This window comes from Gobio gobio (genome assembly GCF_949357685.1).
Source record: "Gobio gobio genome assembly, chromosome: 11".
Taxonomy (NCBI): Eukaryota; Metazoa; Chordata; class Actinopteri; order Cypriniformes; family Gobionidae; genus Gobio; species Gobio gobio.
Genome location: NC_137104.1, coordinates 41,872,745 through 41,894,416, shown reverse-complemented (window position 1 = coordinate 41,894,416; position 21,672 = coordinate 41,872,745). Strand labels below are relative to the sequence as shown.

The window sequence follows — 21,672 nt, the reverse complement described above, 5'->3', positions numbered from 1 at the left end:
TATTATAGTTTTTATTACTTAATAATTTTAATGCAACGGATTTCCTCACAATTTAAGTCAACTGGTCACTCTTTACAGTGTGGAGGGCCCTTTAGAGATTAGAGTTGTAGAGTTTAGCTCCAACCTTTATTACAGTTTTTCTCATTTGCTAAGACACACTAAATGAAACTAGGATCCACTTGATCTTCATCATCACATTCTTAGAACAGCAGAAGTCTTCTCTTGCAAATGCCTGAACACTTTTTCATTTGTTTCACACGTTTTCACACCCTTTGTCAAAACAGTTACCACAGATCTCATTGAAAGATCCCAAACTCTGTGTGATTCACTGTGTTGCACAAAAGGAAAACATCTATTCACAGCTGATAGAAAGTAGTTGCATAATTATGAATATCAATTGCACCTGTATGAAACTCGTTTGCACAACTCTTCAATCAGCAATCAGTCCTCATCCATCCATAAAGATTGCAAGCATGGATCAAAGAGGCCAAAGGCATGGCAAAGGGGTCCGAGGAAGAGGAGTTTGCATGCATGGTGGAGAAGCTGCAGCAAGAGGTCATAATCGAGCTCAAGTTTCAAATGAAACTCAAGCAATAATTATGGCTCGTCCTTTAGAGAGGCTGGACAAAGGGTAATGCAGATGTGTCATCAATCCCATTTATGTGACTGTCATAATGTCAATTGACATGCTTTTTGCTTTTACTTTACAGAACTCACACACTACCGCACACTGGTGGTATAAAGATCTTTAGTGTTGAACTGGAGTCTGCCATTGTAGATATGGTTGTGGCAAACAATGCAATCAGACTGCGTGAAATCCAGGCCGCAGTGATTGCAGATCATGGAGCATTTAGAAATATTTTATTTCAATAAACTATTTTTTTTTCCAATTGCTTTCACACTAAAATTAAAACTTTCCCACAATTAGCAAAACCATACACTGAAGGAGCAAAACACGTCCTAGATTTGCACAACTGTAAGCACATTGTCAGCTTCACACTTTTTGCAAAACATTACACACAGTGATTTGCAAAACACTAAACACACTTGCATGCATTTGACACAGAAATTTATCATGATGTCATTTCCTTGCAATTTCAAAGCAACGGCTTTCAAATGAACACACCCATGAACCAATTGATGAAACACAGCCACCAGGTGTGCACACACACTGGTGCTTAATTGTAGACACACCAATCAGGTTTAAGAACTATAAAAAGGCAACAGCTAAGTTCACATGTCTTGATGGAAAAGGGGGGAAGAGAGGGGAAGAGAGGGGTAGAGAGGGGTAGAGAGGGGAAGAGAGGGGAAGAGAGGGGTAGAGAGGGGAAGAGAGGGGTAGAGAGGAGGTAGACCTGAAGTAGGATGTGGAGACAGGGACCTAATTTATCAAATGTGATTCGTGCAACCTTGGTTGACCATGAGTACTGAGTACCCATGGGTTGAAATTGAGAGAGGCTGGACAGAGAGTTCAGCCCAACCTCAGCAGATATATAAAAAAAACAACTCTTTGAAAATGCATGAATGAATGCTTTTAAAATGTGGAGAGAAATAAATATTTTCATCAATATGCAGTACTGGTCTTGTGTGTACTGTTTGGTCATTATATTCATATACTTTACTCTAACATTATCGCTGAAAAAAATCAAACCCAGATTATATCATTAGAAAAGTAGAATGTTTTACAAGTGTTTAAGATTGAGAACAGCAGTGTGTAAATGAATCAAACAGAATCAGATTGTTTGACCCACGTGTGTGCCATACGGTGTTAAAATTAAATGGGTTTTGTTAAATTATTGTAAAATTTTGAAAGAAGCGTTTCATTTTGCAAAAGAACTGAGGTGTTCTGCTACTTGTGTGTGTGGATGTGTGAATTGTGTGTAGTGTTTTGACAAAATGAGCCTTGTTTTTCAAATGGTTTTTAAGCAATCGTAAAAAAAAACTGATCTATCTAATGCACTTACCCTAAATATGTCACTTGAGTTTACATTTTTCTTTATTAATTAAATAATTGTTTGTTAATGTTTTATGAAAAAAGTAAGAATTGTTTTTCACATGAATATGTGGTATTAGTTTTAAATGCAAATATAGACCTTATTGGTTTATTTGTCCTGCACTGTTCCTGATTTATACACTAGAGACATTGTTAAGTTCTGAGTGGTTTGCTAATTTGAATGTGTTTTAATCAGGGACCCTTTCTTTGATGGGATGATTCATGAAGATGATGATGATGAAGAAGACGATGACCGTGGAGTTCACTACGATGACTTTAATAGGCCACGTCGGGACCCGTTTGATGATGCCTTCAGATTTGGTTTCAACTTCGGGCCCGGCGGGATGCGCTTTGAGGAACCTCAGCTGTTCGGCCAGATCTTCCGGGACATGGAGGAGATCTTTGCTGGTTTAGGTCAATTTGATGAGCACCATGGCTTTGGACATAAAGGTACGTTTGCTCGGTTCCTCATAGGGATGCAACAATACAGTTAGTCCACGCTTCAATACATACCTCGGTTTTTAACCACGGTTTTCGGTTCGGTTCGGTTCTGATGGCTTTTAACATCAGTTTTTTGCTATTCTATTTTTAAGCGACAGGAACAAGAGGTTAAGGAGAAAAAAAGACTATTTTTTATTGCAATACTCTTTCTTTATTTTACTTAAAAGAATTGAAAAAAGCTTATTTAAAACTTTACTTAAAAAAACAACCCTTGTACACATTCCTATTGTATAATATAAAATAAATATATATATTTTATAGATTTGATAGATTTACACTGGCAGCTCAGAGCAGTACAGCAGCATTTAAGTATGAAATTGAATGAATAAATGTAAAAATAAAACACTACATAGACTTCACTATAAAATATACATTGATTCTTATTAAAGCTATACTGTATTAGTTTTTCAGTCAAGAGCAGTGAGTGATTTTCTATTTGTCTTTCGTTGTTGTATTAACATTAAAGGGATAGTTCGTTCAAAAATGAAAATTCTGTCATCGAGAAATGAATACAGGTTTGGAACAATATTAGAGTGAGTAAATAATGACATCATTTTAGAGGTGAACTGTCCCTTTAAGGACAGCGTGTTCACTGGGCTGCGCTGCTTGTCAATTTAGAGGTCTTTGTCTTTCAATAAGACCTGCGTGCATCTAATATACAGACACGCCGATTTTACTTTCACTTTAGACATAACCGACTGTGTTTATGTTAACCTTGTGTGTATTTGACCGTATTAGCGCAGTAAGACTTAGTACAGTAATCGCGTGTTTGACAGGCGTTTAGTGCGCGTGCTCGGAAAAGCGCATGTTAAAACCGTGCATAAGCACGTGAATTAAATGTTTAACCGGCAAGACTGTAAAACGCATGCATATAAGGAACTTTCGTGATTGTGAATAACTTTAAGTGGTCCGTGAGTATAACTCTACCACTAACGTGTGATGTGAATGTATGTCGCGTTGTTCAGTAGGCCTATGTTGGAATGGAGGCAGGCAAATGATAGAATTTGTAGAAAAATAATTAATTAAATGCAAAACCGCGATTCACAAGCGCACATTGAACCGTGAATGCCGTACCGAACAGTTCAATATTAAATTGAGAATGGTGGCATCCCTAGTTCCTCATGTTTGTTTATTAGCAGTGATTTAAAAAAAAAAAAAAAGTATTAAAGTATATAAAGTATAATTAAAGTATTTTTCTAGGCATCTGTACATTGTGTATGATTTCATTGAGATTTTATACACTGATTAGATGCTGGGCAAATACATTTCAAGTAGTCCTCTCAGGGAAGTCAAATGAAAAAGTAAATAGATAAAATATGCATATATATAAATCACAAACTTAACAAGCTTTATACAATACACACACATAAAACACAAGATGTCAGGTAAGCATACACAACAACAATGTAGCTACTAAAAATGGAAATGTTTTTTCTTTGCGTTTTTTCGCGTACAAACGTTTTCAAAGCAGTGCCAGCGATTGAAACACTGTATTATGCTGACAGGCCAGTAGGTGGTGATGTCACTTTATAAAGAAACACTACATGATTATAGACTGAATATGTAATACATGCGCATGATGTCGCCGTTTTCATACATTCACGTATCCACATTCAGTATCTTTTTCAAAAATTGCACCAAAATGCATAACAAATTTTCAGTTTTTAGTTGAAGGGTAGGGATGACACTAAGATTATATTAGTTTCCTTAAACTAAAGTGAGGGCTATTCTAATTAAAGCTGATGTCTGTAACTTTTTTTTACAAGATTTACAAAAATTATACAATGAGAATGTACAACATGAATCCATTTTCCAAACTGTGTTTTTGTCTTACCCTGAATCATTATGGTACGCTTATAATAAGTGTTTATATTGGGACTATTTCAGACCGGTCTGGTAGGAACCGCTGCGGAGGAGCACAGTCCCTGCGTGACTCGCCATAGACATAAACAGAGAGAAGTAGCTCCGGCTGCAATGTTCTTCCGCAAGACGCGCTAGAGCGCAAAAAGTTACGGACTGCAGCTTTAACTAAAACCATAAAACAAACATTTTCGTTTCTTGAAATAAAATGAACATTAAAGCTACACTATGTAACTTTTCCGTCCACTAGAGGTCGCCTGTTCAAAACAAAGGCGTAGTTTGATGACGCCACGTTTGAGCGCAGAATCTTGGGACGTGTGGTCTTCACCTCACAGCCGATGGAAAAGAGTCATCATAGGACTCGGGCAGAAATCATGTTGATGGATGCGAATCATGCGATGATTAACATTACTGTAGTATGAAGCAGAGCAGGGCTGAGTGTTGTGGAGCTGAGCAAGGCAGCAGGAGTGATTGAAGAGCGGGACTGTTATTATGGCATAGTCGCCAGCGGGACTTTTATTATTACTCTTTTCCAGTCATGAGTATGAGGTAACGCAACTCTGTTTATCATATTAGATATATCTGAGTGTGTTGAAAAAGAAGTTATGACGTTCACTCGGCGGCTGCTATGACACTTGTTCACACTGCAGTGAGAGTACAGCGTTTCTGCAAAATAAAACCGGAAACTGAGGGTAACGCAGATATGACACAATCGACAGACGACTCCCTCAAAAGCATAGCTCACACGTCCCGGTTCCTTGGTTAAAATAGCAATTAATCACGATTTACAAATAGTTGGAAACATTTGGGATAGTCTAAGTACTCAACTGAACAAAATATATAACACTGGCCTAGTGGTTTTTGGATATTTTACTGCAAAAATCTTACATAGTTCACCTTTAACTGAAATAAAATAAAATAAACAAAATCTTAAACTTGTTTTATTTCAGCTAGTTGCAGAGGGAACATTTTTTATTTTTATTTAGTGTAATTGATAATAATAAAAGTGCAATTACAATTAAAATTAAAGCTGCAAGCAGCATTTAGCGGGGTTCAAGCCTTTAAGGCCTTTAAGCACACAAACATCAAAAGACATTAATTTTTATTTAGCAAGATTTTAAACACTGAAATAATAGATGGAAAATACCATTTACAGTCAATACAGGCAATTTACAATAGGAAATACGTGGTTTTAAAAGGCTTTTAACAGTTATAGCGTCACCTATGGTCCGATTTCCATAAAACTTTGCATGCTTGTTAAAGATGTTATCTTACATATGCAAAAACAATTTTCGTGAAGTTTTGAGTTTTCCCTTAGAATTTATAGGCTTTTGAGTGTATGTTGCCACACCTCTTTTCTAAATGACCCTGTAATAGCCATTCAAATGCAAAAGTTCAACTTTTTTTCAATAATTATTGATCTAGAGAGTCCAGAGAATTATCCTAGACTAGTTTGGTTCCAATCGGGCAAAAAACCAGGGACTAGTTCGCAAAAGTAGGTTTTGAACATACTCAGGAATATTTAATGAACATATTAATTGACAGCAACAGTTCTAGAGAAAAAGTTGTTTGGTATGAGGAGATCTATCAAATGATATGCATATTTCGTGGATGTGTGCAACACCACGTGATTACAGAGCCGTAAAACTCGTTAGCGCCAACTAGTGGCCGATTTCTTTCAAAATTCTTACAGACCTCTAGGGCCATGAGACTTGTCTAATAGGTGCTCAAATTTAATTGGCTGTGGCAGCCATGTTTTTTAAGATACGCCAATGTCCTCATAGACATACTTGGTACCTTGGACCAAGACACTGCATACCAATTTTCAAGTCAATCGGACCAGCGGTCAGGTGGTTAAAGCCATTTTGATGTTTTTTCACGTTATTGTGCCACCAAGTGTTAAATCGTCGCGATTTTTTTATCGTGACCAAAGACTCAGCCTATACACATGTGTACCAAGTTTGGTGAAGATATCTCATTTTGTTCCTGAGTTATAGCCCTTTTAGTAAATAGGCTCCCCCCTGAACGATTATTTTTACGCTCCTTAACAACCGTGAATATAAATTTCGACTTTTTTTGATAATTATTGATAATCTGACTCCAGAGAACATTTTGACACTGGTTTGGTTCCGATCCGGCAAAAAACCTAGGACTAGTTTGCAAAAGTAGTTGTTTGACAAAATGCAAAATGGCGGAAAATCTATCATGGCGGAAATGAAATCGGAGATATACGTTTTATTCGTCATGGACTCACCTTTCCAATGATATAAGACACTTGAGTCTACGACATACGGTTTAGGAGTTATGAGCCATTTCGCCCTTTTGATTGCTGTAGCGCCACCTATTGGCCAATCAAGTTCATACTCTGACAACATTAGCCTCGATTTTTGTACTACCATCTGATAAAGTTTCAAGTCTCTAGCATTTACGCTTTGGTCTGCACGATCACAGTTTAAATATGATTGAACAATATTAGTTTAGAGGATAAGCCAATGAGTGGTCTTCTGCTGCCATCTGGTGGCAATTTTAGGTAATACGCCATAATATATTTGAAATAAATTAATTTGACAAAATGTAATTGTAAATATTGTAATAGTGACTTTATAATGTCTAAATAGGAATTATAGAACATGATAAGTAAATAGAATGACAAAATGACCATTTAAGCCCAGCAGGTGGCAGCAGAGAACCACTCATTGGCTCATTTTCATTTTAAATGTCTGTTTTTCATTTAATTGGCACATTTTCCAAGTTAATGTCTTCAGACGTGCTTAACTCACATGCACATTTTGTTGGAGATATAGATATTTGAAATAAATGATGGGTAACAAATAGCTTATTCCAGGTTTTCCCCTTTAAAACATATTTTCAGGCATTATTTTAATTGTAATTTAATAATTATTGTAAAAACATTAATCAAATGAACAAATTAATTGATAAACATTGACAAAATGTCATTTGCAACATTTATTATAATGATTTTATAAAGTTTAAATATGCTTAGTAAGCAGAATGAACCAATGAGTGGTCTTCTGCTGCCATCTGGTGGCAATTTTAGGTAATACGTTTTTAACATAATTGTGAATAAATAAATAACAATTTGATTGACAGTATTGGTTCTTGAGGCAAAGTTGTTCAGTATGAAGAGATCTATCATAATTTCTGCACATTATGTGGATGTTTTTTACCCCACCTGATTACAGAGATAGAAAATACCATTTACAGCCAATACAGGCAATTCACCATAGGGAATACATGGTTTTCAAAGCTTTTTAACAGTTATAGCGCAACCTATGGTCCGATCTCCATAAAACTTTGCATGCTTCTTCAGCATGTTATGTCACATATACATAACAATTTTCGTGAAGTTTTGAGTTTTCCTTTAGGATTTATAAGCTGTATAGTGTATTTTGCTACGCCCCTCTTCTAAATGACCCTGTTATAGCCATCCAAATGCAAAAGTTCAATTTTTTTTCAATAATTATTAATCTAGAGAGTCCAGAGAATTGTCCTAGACTGGTTTGGTTCCGATCAGGCAAAAATCCAGGGACTAGTTCGCAAAAGTAGGTTTTAAACATAATTGCAAATATTTAATGAACGCTTTGATTGACAGCAATGCTTCTAGAGGCAAAGTTATTCAGCATGAGGAGACCTATCATATGATATGTATATTTGGTTTATGTGTGCAACACCACGTGATTACAGGGCCATAAAACTCGTTAGCGCCAACTAGAGGCCGATTTCTTTCAAAATTCTTACAGACCTCTAGGGCCATGAGTCAAACATGCCCACCGAGTTTCATTCCGATCGGCCTCCGTTAACCTTGTCTTAGAGGTGCTCAAACTTCATTAGCCGATAGCGGCCATGTTTTTTGAGATACGCCAATGTCCTCATAGACATATATGGTACCTTGGACCAAGACACTGCATACCAATTTTCAAGTCAATTGGACTAGCGGTCGGGTGGTTATAGCCATTTTCATGTTTTTTTTGTGTTATAGCGCCACCAAGTGTTCAATCGTCGCGATTGTTTTATCGTGACCAAAGACTCAGCCCATACACATGTGTACCAAGTTTGGTAAAGATATCTCATTTTGTTCTTGAGTTATAGCCATTTTAGTAAAATAGGCTCCTCCCACAACATTCGTTTTCCGCACCTTAGCAACCGTGAATCGAAATTTCAACTTTTTTTCGATAATTATTGATATTCAGACTCCAGAGAACATTTCTGCACTGGTTTGGTTCCGATCGGGTTAAAATCCAGGGACTAGTTCGCAAAAGTAGTTTTTCAACAAAATTCAAAATGACGGAAAAATTTGCCTACCGGAAATGAAATCGGAGATATACATTATTTACGTCAGGTATTCAGCTTTCCAATGATATAAGACACTTGAGTCTATGACTTACGGTTTAGGAGTTATGAGCAGTTTCGCGCAATTGATTGCTATAGCGCCACCTATAGGCCAATTTGGCTCATAATTTGATAACCTCTCCTCGATTTTTGGGCTACCATCTGACAAAGTTTCAATGCTCCAGCCTTTACGGTTTGGGCTGCACGATGCGTTTTAGCGGAGAATAATAATAATAAAAACCCTTACAATTACAATAGGGTTTCAGCACTTCGTGCTTGAACCCCTAATAAAACCGGGAAATATAAAATGAAAACTAATAAAAAAAATAAAATAGTATTTCATTTATACCAAAATAACAATATTTTACTATATTAATATTTTAGAGGAGAGGGAGCACTGTGGAGGACAGAGAAAAGGGGGATATTTTATATTAAAATATTCCAGAAAAGGAATATTCCAGAAATTTTAGAGAAGAGCTCAGGCTTCTCTCTCACTGTAATCTTTGCCATTTTAAAAGCTCGTAAAAAACAATAGTGATAGCAATGCATTTTAAATATGTGTTACTAACTCCTGCTGCTCTCGGCTTCCCTTGCCCAACAGGTGTCCCATCTATAGAAGCACCGCCTCCTCAGGAAGGTGTCGAGAAAGGCAGGAGTGGGGCAGGAAGTAGTAACCCATTCAGAGATTTCATGTTGAAGTCACCTGAGAGCTCACCCTACAATCCACCCCTGCCTCCCCCCTCTGTGGCACCAAAGGACGGGGATTCTTCATCTCCACAGGGTCCCAGCAACCCCTTTCCCCAGTGGAAACCCTTCTCAAAGGTGATTGAAAGTGTTCCTGTGTACTTTTAGAGCAGGGGTGTCCAATCCAGCTCTGGGAGGGCCACTGTCCTGCAGAGTTTATCTGCGCCCGAAATCTCATACTCTCTTGAGTAGGTTCTCATTTTGTAGTAATTACTTCACGACCACTAAACAAAGTACATTCTATATAGTAGGACTGAGTGTAGGATGTAATACATTTACATACGTACCACATTTGCTATCTTGTCATCATGTGACCTCGCCAGAAGTAGAAGGTCGTCCTGGTACTTTTTGCCTACTTTTTTAAAAAAACGTATTTTGTCTCATACTGTATTGCGCCTACTATATAGTAGGGATGTATGCGATTTTGGACGCAGCCAAGGTCTTACTAAGCATTCTAGAAACTTCCAGAACAATGTCCTGAAGGATGGTGACCTCAGGAGCAGGTTTGGTTGTCACTCCTGTTTTAGAGTCTTTCCACGCTGGGTTCTCACTTGATTGTCTTCATTTTATTTTTAGTTTCATGATCTTTGGAAAGATAGTCTATTAAGACCGAAGGAGAACGAGAAAAAAGAGGATGGAGGTAATGTATTTTGCACTTTTTTTTATGACTTAAATGCAAGTACAGACCCTAAAAAAATTGCCAAATTTTTGTGATTCACAAAGAAGTGTAGATGACATGCAAACACTTCAAATAAAAGAATGAATATCACTGCAGTTTTAAAATTCAGACTTAATTTGGAGGTGGAAAAAAAAAGAAAATGCAAAGGGGTTTAAAAGACACTTCAATACAATTTATTGATTTGACTGCACTGATGCTATTGGATGAATTATTATTATTTGGCCATTTCTAAATATTGGAGGAGACTCAATGGTCCCCCTCAATGTCTATGGTGGTTACGGCCCTGACATTGAACTGACTCGAGCTCTGTAGAGCTGCTTATAGCTGAATTTAACACATTTCATAATTGATGAACTTGACACAGTTATTGAACTGAACTGAATCAACACTGAAGCTGAATTACTGTGAAGTGTTAAATAAAAAGCTGCCTTGACCAAAGAAATATTATTTTCATGTTATCGTTGGTTACTGTGCCGACAATTCAGCCTTTGGATGAATAGGCATTGATTTCCTCATTTATTGCCTTGATGCAACTCTTATAGATTGTCTTTGGTTTACAAAAGCCTTTTGTCTTCTGGTTCCACCTTCAGATCTGGACTCGCAGGTGTCTTCAGGTGGGCTGGATCAGATCTTGACTCCAGCACCTTCACAGCCAGAGGTGGGTAGTAACGAATTACATTTACTTCGTTACATTTACTTGAGTAAATTTTTTGGGTAACTTGTACTTTTAGAGTAGATTTAAAGATGGGTACTTTTACTCTTACTCAAGTAAATTTCTTCTGAAAAAACTGTACTTTTACTTAGTTACATTCGGTGGCGTTCCTCCGTTACTGTCAAATGGTAATAATTATATTATATATATTAAAATAAGTGAATATGACTTTCGCAAGTCTCGCGAAACGTTGGAGAGGCTGCTTCGCGAGAGGTTGCTACGCATCACCCGCTTATAATTAGCGCGCGTCTAGTCGGAAGATGATGGCCGAAGCAGAGGAAGATGTGTGTGAGCTACGGGAGGCAGATCACCCGTGGCCTCAAGTTCAGTCTATGTTTTCACTCCAAGATGTCAAAAAGAATAGTTTCATAATGCGATGCATGTTGTGTGCACCAAAACGAACTGACGTCTCTCAGCATACAATAATTCCACCCTGAAAAGAACATGTAGCGGTAAGTGTCACAATGATGCCTATATTTGAACACTATTAACGGTCATTTGGTAACTATGGGACATTTTCCCTTATTATAATACTATTTCACACACTGTCCGAGTGTTTTCCTAATATGCGCTCTTGTGCAAGCAATGAATCGTTTGAATCCTCCAAACAACACACGTCCACGAACAAACGTTCTCATCTTCACATTTACATATCCTTTTCTTCACAAAACGAAACAAATTGAATAGCCTAATGTGACGTCTTGCATTTATACACAAATCCGAACAGACACCTGTCTGAAGTGTAGAAATTACATACAAATAAAAACGGTATTGTATTTTATTCCTACCTAAAGAATAGCCTATATACTTATACAAATATAAGAACAAAGTATGTTTTAAGAAGAGCTCTAGTTAGCCCAGCACACCATTAAATTACACTGTTTAACCATTAAACACACACACACACACACACACATATATATGTATATATATATATATATATATATATATATATATATATATATATATATATATATATATATATATATATATATATATATATATATAAGGTTCATTAGCTTACATTAGTTAACATGAACTAATAATGAACGGCTCTTATAAAGCACTTATTTATCTTTATGTTAATTTAAACATTTACTAATGCATTATTAAAATATTGTTAACATTAGTCAATGCACTGTGAACTAACATGAATAAACCATGAACAGCTGGATTTTTATGAACTAACGTTGTTGGGGATTGCCCCACTGAATGCTGGTGAATATGTTATTGACCGCTACAGAACTCTGGTCAGGGAGTCGGAGTCATCAGATTGAATTTGGCTGTTTATTGTACAAGATGTGACCATATACACATTAGTGAAGTTGAGGTAGTTTCTGAAATAAATAAAATAAACCAAATAAATACAGACTTTCTGCATACTGTTCAATACAATAACAGTACGATAAATTGCAGCCTCAAAAATAACCCCACATAATGCACGGATGCATAATTATAATCAAGAAATATATATTAGCATGAATCCGCAATAATAACAACTGTATAGTGCAATGAAATTGACAGAACCAACCAAATATAGATTATATATAAAATGAACTGGATCATTCATACAGGCAGTAATCATGACAGCCAGTGAAGGATAATATAACACTGGAAATGTTGCAGATAATAACTTTGTAAACATGAACTATACGAGCCGTGATGCTAGCGGGACGAATCCGCTCGTTAATCAGGATCAAATTACACTCAGAAAGATCGCTAAACATCAACATCGTCATTAAGCTGGTCTAACGTAGCACCGCTGTTATACAGTGTAACCATCTGGGTTATTAACAATATACATGTCAATAAACTTACTTCATCATGAACTTTCTCTTGCACATAAACGCTGCAGCTGAGTGAGATCGCGCGATCTGACTCCTCCGCTGGAGTAAGTGAATAGGCAGATACGCTAAGACTGTACGTGCTGGAAACGCTGCACTACGTTACTTACGCAAGTCATAACTTAAACCTCACACACACAGCCAACTTTAAACTTAAAGGAAGAGAATTCACAACAGCCGCCCCCACATTTGAACAGCAAATGGGTAATCAAGGGAATTCTCTAAAGGTCCTTAGTGTTCCCTTCTAATGTTGGCAACTTTATCAGCCGGGCAACTGGTCTGAGGTAAGTTTTACCATCAATGACAATTTCAGCAGTCCGCACACATCCGTCACTACTAGGCAATGTCTTTCGAACTCTGCCGATGGGCCACTGAGCTCTTGCGAGTTGGGGATCTACGATCAATACAACAGAGTCTGCTTCCAGATTTTCTGCTGATTTTTGCCACTTCTGTCGAGTCTGGAGAGTAGGCAGGTAGTTTCTCGTGAACTGTATCCAGAATTGGTCCACCATATTCTGGCAGTGACGCCATCTTCGCCGCCCCATATCTCCTAAAGTGTATGCCACCTGAGGAAGTGATGCATCCCGCCGCCCCATAAGGAGAATATTTGGAGTGATAGGATCAATGTCAGCGACGTCTGTTGACACATATCCAAGTGGTTTTGAATTAAGAATTCCCTCCACCTCCACTAGGACGGTGGACAGGACATCCTCTGTGACAGCTTGGGTTCCGACAGCTACCTGGAGAGCATTCTTTATGGAACGGACTTCACGTTCCCATATTCCGCCAAAGTGTGGAGCACCGGGGGGATTAAACTTGAAGTTAATCTGATATTTTGAAAGCTGAGTCTTGAGCTCTGGCTCCATCATTGAGAAAGCTTCCCGTAATTCTCTGTCAGCTCCGCGGAAGTTGGTGCCGCAATCCGAACGAATTTCGTGTGGTTTACCCCTTCTGGCTATGAACCGGCGGAGTGCAAGAAGGAAAGCGTCTGTATCCATCGAATTGAGGAGCTCAGTGTGAACTGCCCTAGTTGTGAGACATTTGAAGATCAGTCCCCAGCGTTTCTCATTCCGCCTTCCTATTTTGACCAAGTATGGGCCAAAGCAATCAACGCCGGTGGAGTAGAAAGGTGGACAGAGCAGTCGGAGGCGTTCTGGTGGCAAGTCTGCCATTTGGGGGACCTTTGGCTGTGCTCTCCAGCGCTGACAGGCCAGACAAAGAAGTTGATGGTGCTTTATAGCCTGGCGTCCTCTGAGAATCCAGTACTGTCTTCGTATCTCAGCATAGACTCTCTCTGCTCCTGGGTGTAGCAGTCGCTCATCAAACTCTTTGATAAGTAGCTTTGTTACTGCGTGTCTTGGGTCTAGCACAATGGGGTGGATTTGTTCTGGGTCTAAGTTTTCCAGCCTCCTTAAGCGGCCCCCAACTCTAATCATGTTAGTCAGTGGATCCCATTCCGGAGCAAGACTGACTAACCGACTATGTGCAGGAACTGGTTTCTGCGCCTGGAGGGCAGCAACTTCTTCGGGAAAACTCTGAAGTTGGCATGCTCTAAGCAGAACAGCTTCAGCTTCTCTACTGGTCACAGGCTCACTGTTTGTGGAGTTTGATGTGGACGCGCCTTGACTGTTTTGTTGAGTTGTCTCCACTAGTTCACGCCATGTGCTGAATTGTGTGGCGTCAGGGAGGTTGGAAGCAGTTTCCTGTGCCATTAAGCAGTAGCAGGAGAAGCCTTTCTGTTCAGAGACTCCCTCTGACTGTGCAACTTCAGGTTTCTTAGGCCAGTGCTCTGGGCTCTGTTTCAAGAATGGAGGCCCTTGACTCCATCGACAAGGCTCAGCCAAACTTCGGAGGGATGTACCTCTAGTTATGTCATCAGCTGGGTTCTCCTGCGTATTTACATACCTCCATGATCTGTGGTCTGTTAATTCCTGTATCTCGGAGATTCGTGTTCCCACGAACACTTTATATCGACAGGAGTCTGACTGAATCCACTCCAGCACAGTCATGGAGTCTGTCCACAGAATTGTCTGACCGATGGAGAGAGTCATCTCCTCCTTCACCAGTTTGGCCAGCTGAGCTCCAGCTAAGGCAGCGCAAAGCTCCAGGCGAGGTATAGACTGCTGCCTCTTAGGAGAAACCCTCGATCTAGCCATTACGAAGGAAACATGCACATCACTTCCAATTTGAACTGCCAAATATGCCACTGCCCCATATGCTCTTTCAGAGGCATCGCAGAACACATGGAGGGAACTGTGCTGTTCTGTTGCAGTTGTGGAAGCTGGTGTGTAACAGCGAGGAATGGATACTGCACGGAGATGTTTAAGCTCGCTTTCCCAGTTGATCCAGGAGGCCTGAAGGTTTGTGGGTAGATCCGAGTCATCCCAGTCTCTCTTTTTAGTCCACAACTGTTGGATGATCACCTTAGCCCTGGTGGTGAACGGTAATATGAACCCCAATGGATCATATTGAGATGCCAGCACCTGGTAGGCTGTTCTCATAGTCAGTGCTGCATGCTCAATGGGCCGGTAATGATAGCCAAGAGTATCAGTTGCACAGTTCCACCTGAGGCCCAATGTGGGCTCCACTGGGTCGACATGGGTTTGAACTAACCACTGTTCTGTGGCAGAGGAGCGGGCTTCAGCAGGAAGATGAGCGACCACGGCTGGGTGACTACTAGCCCACTGTCTGAGATCAAACCCTCCTTCTGCTAGCATACTGCGTAGTTGGTCCACTGTTTGTTTGGCTGCCAACACAGTAGGAAAACTTGTTAGGCAGTTGTCCACATAGAAGCTCTGATGTACCATGTCTTGCAACCCTGGATATTTGGCTTCCAAATTGTGAGCATGATGCTGCAGAGCAAAGATGGCACAGCATGGACTGCTTGTTGTACCGAAGGGTAGAACCTGCCATTCGTATACATCTGGAGGGTTCTCACTGTGTAGGTCTCTCCAGATGAAACGGAGAAAGGGTTTGTCTTTCGGCAGGAGACGGACCTGATGGAACATGCCCTTGATATCTGCACTTACAGCCACCTGATACTGCCTGAATCTTAGCAGGACGCCCAAAAGTGATGGTCCAAGTGCAGGACCTGGCAGGAGTTGATCATTAAGAGATAGACCATGGTGTGTGAACGAACAGTTGAAAACCAGTCTTGATTTGTTGTTATGGCTTACCAGATGGTGGGGTAGGTACCATGACTCCTCTGTCTGGGCTGCTTCTCTTTGGTTGAGCTTGGCTACGTATCCTGCTTCGATAAGCTTGGCAATCTCTCCTGAGTAGATTGAGGCCCTTTCAGAATCTTTCTGGAGTCTCCTTTCAGTGCTCCTCAGATTTGCAAGAACAGATTGCATGGAGCCTTTGAGTTTAAGAGCCCCTGGTTTCCACAAAAGAGGGGTGGCATAACGTTGTACACCCTTTACACTGACTTGTTTTGTTTGGGACTCAAGCAGCTGTATAGCCTCTTTGTCTTGTCTAGATCGGACAACCAGTTTTTCGTTGTGAAAGGGTAGCACGTCCAGTTGCCATAGCCTTTCCACATTTCTGTACAGAAGATCGTCTGGGTGAGCAGTGGAGAGAAAGAAACATTGCTGCAATGGTGAATGGTCTGTGGTGCACATTACTGCTCCTTGCAGAGCCCACCCGAGAGCTGTATGGACTGCTACTGGACCCCCTTTGGTGCCTTGGCGAATAGGCTCTTCTGCGGTAATGAGGTGAACTTGGTCTGAACCTATGAGCACCAGTGGACGTACCTTGTGAAATGGCTGTAGCGGAATTCCCCTTAGATGTGCATACCGTCTCTGAAGAGTCTGAACAGGGTATGACTGTTCCACCAGATCTAGACCAGAAGCTGTGAATGCTCCAAACACTTGATAGCGTTTCTCTGGGTTACCTCTTGGGGAGATTTCAAAGGTGACCCTGGAGCCACTGAGATGCGTAGTGTCAGGTCGGACGGTACGAAGGGCTAGAGTCTCAGGTTCACCTTTCAGCTGGAGCTGTTGGATGGCATTGGGTAGGATCATGGTGCGCTGTGCTCCGTCATCTAATATAGCATATGTCTCCAATGTCCTTGATTTGTGGTGTAGCAGAACTGGTACCACTTTCAGGAGGACTCTGCCAGATGTAATGGAGGGTAGGAGGTAGATACGACTCTCAGAGGTATCTGATAATGTTTCAGTTGCATGTCTTCGGGCCACACCATGAAGCACCTGAAGGTGGATACCACCACAGTCACCGCAGGGTTTCTTTAAACTGCATACTTCAGGTGCATGGGAACGAGCACATTTCCAGCAGCGCTGTCCCTCTGAGATCCATTTGCAAAGTTCATCAACTGACCGTTCTTTGATACTGTTGCATCGAGTGATGTAGTGGTCTTTGCTGCTACAGAAGAGACAGTTGACTTTGGGTGGCGTTCTCTTCTGAGACACCTTAGGACTGAGGTAGGCTTTAGCCTCTGTAGATGCTGCACCATGATACAAGGCTGTACTTTGGCTTCTAGGTTTAACCACAGTCTTCTCCTTTGGACTGATTAGAGATTTCTCGTATTGGTAGCGCTGCACTAACCTACTGGACAGTCTCTGTTGCTGAGCTTTGACTTGGAGCCATCCCGCAAAGTCTTGTAGGTTGTATGGGTTAATATTTGGTGAGTTGAGCTTCCCTTGCAACTGGAGAAACTCTATGAAGCCATCTCTTAAGTACTTGGGCAGCTTACTGAGCAAGCGATCTACATGCGAGCAGCAGTTCAACTCCATCCCTCTGGGCCCCTCCAAAGACAACAGCATGCTTACTAGGAGATGAACGCGGAGAGCGAAACTCTGGAAACTGCGAGCGTCATTCGATTTTACCTCTGGTGCTGTGAGGATTGCTGCTATTTCGCTCTGAGCCAGCTGGTGTGGTTGACCATATTGCAACTGAAGAGCTTGCATAGCTGCTGAATATGGGTATGGATGGTGGCGACAAGACTGTCCAATCATCTGTGCCTCAGGCAATTTGAGATGTTCCAGCAAGATGTGGTACTTGTATTTTTCATCTAGCTCTGCATGAGGTTCCAGAAGGTTGTCCAGTGCCAACTTCAGGTTAGCAAATTCCCTCTCGTTGTCATCCACAAAATCAGGAATCTTTGGTTGGGGAGCAGCATGTAAAGAGCGGTGAGGCACAAAGTATTCTGGTTGCTTCAGTGGCTGGTTCAATGACATTAGAGAATTGTCTGCACGGGCGGGCATGTTTACAACAGGAACTGAAGCGCTGTGCAGGGTTTGCGGCACTGACACCACTGGAGGCACTGGAGTATAATGAGGAATTGAAAAACGTGTAGGCAGCGTGTCGACAGGTTGTCGTGGAGAAGGTGCCACTGTGGTGTAGAGGTAAGGCACACTGGGATGCTGGTAGGTTGGCGTGGGAGCTACTAACTGAGGCTGCACCTGAGGCAGAACGGCATTTCCAGCATCGTCATAAGGGTAAAACTGTTTATTAAGCCGTAATGGCACAGTCTCTGCTCTTGTAGCATGGGCTACGGCGCCAGGTAACATCCCAGATGAAATTGGCGAGTACAAAGGGAGTGAAGCGACTGGCTGTATTGGCACAAAACCAGGGTTGAAGTGCTCTGCCGCTGCTGCAGGTGTACTTGAACTTATCTGTGTGGCACTCCCATGTCCCTGGGTAAGTAACTCAACATCAGGTGACTGTGATGCAGAGGTAGAATGACTGGAGGGAGGTGGATGTGAAGGAGTTACTAAATGAGATCTTAGTGGTGATGTAGCAGGCTTTTCAACTTGATCATCCTCCTCATCTTCTTCCTCCCTCAGGAACGATGTGATATGTTCCATCAGCTCTTTGCGCCGACGCTGTCGGTTTTCATATTGTTTAAGCTTACTGTGAAGCACAGTCATATCGGCAGCCTCATCCCTTTCCTTTTCAGAAATAGACTTCAAGATTTTCCTCAATGAACTCATGCTCAACATATCTAATGAACTTGTGTCCGGATGCTCACCCTGACTGGAGACTGGTCGTGACTGACTAGTTATGCCCACTGCGGCTGCTGCTCCTCTCTGCTCCGCTGGCACCTCTGCTGTAGGTGGGGAGGAAAGGGCAGGTCGGTGATGGCTATAGTCAAGAAGATATTCCTCCAGATGCTTGGGTGTGCGACGCTGCCGTGAGGGTCTGTCTGAAGTCTCAGCATGAGGGAATGAAGTTGATCGCTCTTCTGATGACATCACTGTAGTAGTCAATAGCTCCGGCTCGAAGGACCAATGTTGGGGATTGCCCCACTGAATGCTGGTGAATATGTTATTGACCGCTACAGAACTCTGGTCAGGGAGTCGGAGTCATCAGATTGAATTTGGCTGTTTATTGTACAAGATGTGACCATATACACATTAGTGAAGTTGAGGTAGTTTCTGAAATAAATAAAATAAACCAAATAAATACAGACTTTCTGCATACTGTTCAATACAATAACAGTACGATAAATTGCAGCCTCAAAAATAACCCCACATAATGCACGGATGCATAATTATAATCAAGAAATATATATTAGCATGAATCCGCAATAATAACAACTGTATAGTGCAATGAAATTGACAGAACCAACCAAATATAGATTATATATAAAATGAACTGGATCATTCATACAGGCAGTAATCATGACAGCCAGTGAAGGATAATATAACACTGGAAATGTTGCAGATAATAACTTTGTAAACATGAACTATACGAGCCGTGATGCTAGCGGGACGAATCCGCTCGTTAATCAGGATCAAATTACACTCAGAAAGATCGCTAAACATCAACATCGTCATTAAGCTGGTCTAACGTAGCACCGCTGTTATACAGTGTAACCATCTGGGTTATTAACAATATACATGTCAATAAACTTACTTCATCATGAACTTTCTCTTGCACATAAACGCTGCAGCTGAGTGAGATCGCGCGATCTGACTCCTCCGCTGGAGTAAGTGAATAGGCAGATACGCTAAGACTGTACGTGCTGGAAACGCTGCACTACGTTACTTACGCAAGTCATAACTTAAACCTCACACACACAGCCAACTTTAAACTTAAAGGAAGAGAATTCACAACAAACGTTGACAAAGATTAACTAATGCTGAACAGAGGTGTTGTTCATGGTTAGTTCATGTTAACTAATACATTAACTAATGTTAACTAATACAACCTTATTGTAAAGTGTTACAGAGAGGTGTGTGAAAGCTCTCCAAGTAGCCTGAAATTCAGGGTTTTCGCTTATCAATCAGATCGAAAGTAACTAGTAACTAACTACTTGAGTAGTTTTCTCATCGAATACTTTTTTACTCTTACTCAAGTAAATATTACGATTGTTACTTTTACTTTTACTTGAGTAAATATTTCAGTAAGTACTTGTACTTTTACTTGAGTACAGATTTTGGCTACTCTACCCACCTCTGTTCACAGCCAAAGATGAGGTCATTTTTTAAGTCTATCAGCGTCTCACCAAGGTGGTCAGACCAGATGGAGTGAGTGATCCCGTTTAATTGTATCCTCTTTATATTTCTGATTTCAAATATCGTACTAATGTACAGCAAGGCTCAAAATATGCCACACATGTCCAGATGGTGTCTAACAAGTTATAATCGAGATTGTGTGTCTGTGTAGACAGTAGAAGAAAGGCGAACAGTCAGAGACGGTGAAGGTAATGAAGAGACGACCGTGACCATCTCAGGGGGTCCAGGTGGCCAAGATGGGCCGCAAGATCAGTCTGGTCCTCTTATGCCAGGTTAGCTGTTTCTAGCCAACATGTATGGTCTTAAAGGTAAAAGATTAACAAATTGTATTTAATACAAATATTGTATAATTTAGAGTATTTAAAAGCATTGTGGTTTATATAGTATGTAAAGACATTTTAAAATAAGTGTTATATTCCTCAAGCTTTTACAAGATCAGTTTTGATTCTTGAATAATCAGCCAGTAATGTATTTTCTGTATCTTCCAGGCGGATCTGACATGCAGGATGATTTCTCCGTGTTTTCTAAGTTCTTCAGAGGTTTTCGAGGCTGAAACCGCTCTGGACACAAACCAAAGGACAATCTCTCTTTTCTCAAACTCACCAACTGCGAGCTACAATTATAAATCTTTTTTTTTTTTTTTTCTTCAGTCTGATTGAATTCTGTGTGGAGATCCAGTCTTGATGATGTCAGTGAACAACAATTATTTGCTGGCACAAAATGATAACTTTGCTTTACTTACTTTTGAATATAATTTCCATTAAGGATGTATAAATAATTCTATTCATATCCTGAACTTTGGGTCAGTTGTCGAAGCCACAGTGTCCTGAAAAGGACTGACTGTTGGTAAAGAGGATCCATTGGATTTTGTCATGGAAATATACTGCGGATGGCAGGCCAGAGTATAATATATAGAAATTGTATTTTTAATGGTGTCATCACAGTGAAATAAAGAGAAAAAAATGTAATCAGCCTTGTTTTCCTTCTTTTCGGAATCCACTGACATCTTGCGCTGATTTGGGACCAGGAATTCCAGCCCTGCAGGACGATTGTACTACATACCACAATTCCTCTGCATTTCTCGGTTTTGCCTCAGAAACAAGTTTTCTAATGGGCTGGCCACTCCATAACGTTAATTTTGTTGGTCTGGAACCAAGATGCTGCTCGCTTACTGGTGTGTTTGGGGTCATTGTCTTGTTGTCTCACATTTCAAGGGCATTTCCTCTTCAGCATAAGGCAACATGACCTCTTTAAGTATTTTGATGTACTCAAACTGATCCATGATCCCTGGAATGCGATAAATAGGCCCAACACCATAGTATGAGAAACATCCCCATATCATGATGCTTGCGCCACCATGCTTCACTGTCTTTACAGTGTACTGTGGCTTGAATTCAGTATTTGGGAGTCGTCTGACAAACTGCCCCAAAAAGAACAATCTTGCTTTCATCAGTCCACAGAATTGCGCCATTTCTCTTCAGGCCAGTCAATGTGTTCTTTGGCAAAATGTA

The 21,672-nt window shown here is 40.5% G+C and overlaps 1 pseudogene across 1 annotated transcript; it reads left to right on the top strand.

Moving 5' to 3' along the window:
* Positions 1-495: 495 nt before the first annotated feature.
* On the top strand, positions 496-20,799 carry LOC307133474 (annotated as a pseudogene). Its single transcript has 14 exons — positions 496-572; positions 2,190-2,443; positions 9,306-9,526; positions 10,025-10,088; positions 10,718-10,785; positions 13,376-13,474; positions 14,464-14,540; positions 14,911-15,043; positions 16,319-16,405; positions 16,769-16,805; positions 18,187-18,341; positions 20,112-20,173; positions 20,313-20,433; positions 20,650-20,799. The product of its transcript is annotated as an uncharacterized misc_RNA (transcript).
* The last annotated feature ends 873 nt before the right edge of the window (positions 20,800-21,672 follow it).